Genomic DNA, 3,178 nt, shown 5'->3' on the forward strand with positions numbered 1-3,178 from the left:
ATAGTAAACAAACTTTTTCACGTGCACACCTCAATAATTACAAATACTAGATCAGAGTTATTCAAACACTTGACATTTACTAACCATAACGACATTTACATATATACACGACTTGGGATGGAGCAGATACTATATTAGATAATACTTTTAAGCAAATGATGACTTGGGATGGAGCTAGCAGCTAATTTCTCTCAGTCTCTTGGTCCAACCTATATTATTCAATCTGACCCACATTTCATTTTTTTCATTACTAATTGGCCGCTCTCCAAACCGCATAATCCCCATAGACCCAGTGGCAGGCCTCGATCCGACAAGGCCTGACCCGAGCGCAAGGAATGCCTCGTAATTTGGACTCCACGCCGACATGTCCATATGACAGAGGGCGATGCCATGGTTGATTTTGGCCTTGGACACAAGATCCAGTATATCCACTTCGTAAACCCGGAGTGTCGGAAACGTATGACAGTAATAGACCATGTAAGGAAATAGAGTCTCGTGGCATGCCACGGGCGGACTCGATTTACTCCCGTCAATCCTTTTCACTTGTCCAATCAAGGACTCACGCTTTGACCCTCCGACGCTCTCCGTGGATTGAAGCTTGATGTCGTGGCCTAGTAATGAGGTGGCGAAGTCGATCATGCCCTCAACAGAGCTAACACATCGCTTGGTCTCACCTTGGATCGGCGCTCCCTCGCACCAGCTGAGTGTGCGTACCATGATCTTCTCTATGTCTCTATGTTGGAATCGTCTCTAGCATGGAAGATTTGCTTCAGCTTGGCGAGCTTCGAGGTTGAGAACGGTAATCCAGAGGAAATGCTTCTTGGCAAAAATGACCTTTTGGGCATTTTGACACCAAGATCCGGCATCCGGATCACATTCCCACTCCTCAGCGTCGATTCCCGAAAGAATTTGCCAGGCTCCACACCCCTGTTCACGTTCATGCCACCTGCCAGTGTTGTGGCACCTTTATCGTCTCCGTAGGCAAGTGGATAGGATAATAAGGCTGGGAAGCAGAGCAGTTGTGCTGCCTGGCAGAAAGATAGGAGGTGTCGGAGATGGCATCTTTAGCCACGAGCTGGGCATAAAGGGTCGTTTCTGCAGTAGTTAAGGGTGAAACTTTGGATATGAGCACTGGTGGTACGGCGAGGTCGTTGGTGATTTGTTCGTTCCAGTAACGGACAAGGTATTCTTTGGGAGGGATTGAGTTGGCATCGCCGGCAAGGGAGTTGGCGTCTGCAGCGGTGGAAACAACCTATAGCGGGACAAAACAGATAATCGTTGAGTGACTGGAAAGTTAGCATGATGGACGGACCTAGGATAGTTCACCCAGTTTTAAAGATGTGGTAACCCTAAAATACACTTTACAACTCAGTTATAAGACAAACAAGGCTACATCACAACCGCAGTACGATGCCAAACAAACTTGGTCAAATAATCTTGCAGTATATACATGGGACATGGATGAAACTGTAATGAACGTGCAAATGGGTGTAAGCAAAGTAACAAGAAGTTATACCCGCGAAATAACAAGAATGAAATCAACTTTTACGAATAAAATAGATAGCATGATAAACATTCCTGACAAATCCTTAACTTATGTTCACAATCTGAAGGATTTACAGTCCCCATTTTCTTTGTCGATGCTTTATGTCTAATTTAGCATATGTGATTTAGACTAATGCTTCGTTATAGAAACAAGCATACGCACAAACCTCCTATATATTCAAGCATTATATATGTCTTTCACTTCGTGGTCCGTGTTTCGCATGTCTCTTCTAACATATATAGGAACACAAACAAGATCGACGAACTATGGGTGTTAATGCATGCGAACTTTGAAGATAGGATGAGCAGTGATTATGGTGTGTGGAAGGGGAGAGGAGAGAGCTCGAGAAAACTAACATGGAGTGAAAACAGCAGGACGAGGGAGAGGGAGAAGAGAAACATTTTGCTAAAACTGATCTGGCTCATTTCTTTAGGGAGAGGGAATGCCGAAAAATGTTGGAGGGTTCGCTTGATTGAGCACGAAATTTATAGGACTGATGGCAGAGGTAGAGAGATTCCTCAAGGACAAATGGATGAAGCGAAAGAAACAAAACTTATAATGTTAATTAACTTGCAGTTAATTAGAGTTTCATATCAAATGTTCTCTGCCAAGCTAAAGAAATAAAACTTAATAGTTTTTCTACTTCAACTTGCAATTAATAAGTATTGTATCCCGTTTGATTATCAGAAAAATCTATAATACTAATAAGTCGTTGGAGTTCTTTTTTTTAATGATAATGGGGGTGTTCGTGACTCTTTAAGAAATTAACTTATCTTTATTAGTTGTGGCAGTTTTTTTATTCCATACGCACCAAGTAATTATTGTTGATACACAGGCTTGTACTTGTACAAATGCGATGATTTGAACCTAAGGCTCGAGTGAGGAATATAATTGCGGTTATCAACTTAAGCAATCCCTTGACTCTATTTGTTATAAAAAAAAGGGTCATGATTTCCTCTGCTCAGCCTTCTGATTGGTTGCTTACATATATGGATATCACCCATATTTGAATTTAGTTAAGTATACATGTGGATAATGTCCATAACTTGTGACTTCCTAATCAAAAGCATGATATAAAGGAAAATATAAAATATAAAGTAAGTTGGTGTGTGCTGAATTCCCAAGTCCTAAATAATAGAGAGCGAGAGATTGGATTTTTATTGGATTCTATCATCAGGCAGAATCTGTAGGACGTTCGAGCACAAAACAAAGGAAGGTGATGGGAAAGCCCACGTAATTGATGAAAGCACGGAAGAGAATAGGAAAAAAACACTTAAGAATTAGCTAAGGACAAAATCTATTTAAGTAGTAAGTCAAATTAATCTTACATGATAAAAACGCGATTAAAGAAAAGCATCCATCCATCCTCAGACAAGACAGGTCTTAGGTTATGAAAAACAAATGGCTTAATGCAATATGCCAATATCGTAGAGGACAACTTTTCCCAAATAATGTGATTAAACAAGAAAAGAGCATCCATCCATACCTCAGATTGGACTGGCCTTGGTTAATTAATCAATTCGTGCAATAATCAGATAAATTTTCAAGATGGGAAACTGCGATTTCACATGAAGAAGAGATTCTCCACGTAACCTCCATATCTGTGCATGCACTCCAATAGATAAACTGTGT

At 40.7% G+C, this 3,178-nt stretch overlaps 1 pseudogene; it reads right to left on the reverse strand.

Annotated features, from left to right (window-relative positions):
* Positions 1 to 250: 250 nt before the first annotated feature.
* Positions 251 to 1,971, reverse strand: LOC115672065 (polygalacturonase 1 beta-like protein 1; annotated as a pseudogene).
* Positions 1,972 to 3,178: the final 1,207 nt, after the last annotated feature.

Source organism: Syzygium oleosum, unplaced genomic scaffold (genome assembly GCF_021117445.2).
Source record: "Syzygium oleosum isolate NSW1041296 unplaced genomic scaffold, Sole_v2.1 Sole_v2.03, whole genome shotgun sequence".
Lineage (NCBI taxonomy): Eukaryota > Viridiplantae > Streptophyta > Magnoliopsida > Myrtales > Myrtaceae > Syzygium > Syzygium oleosum.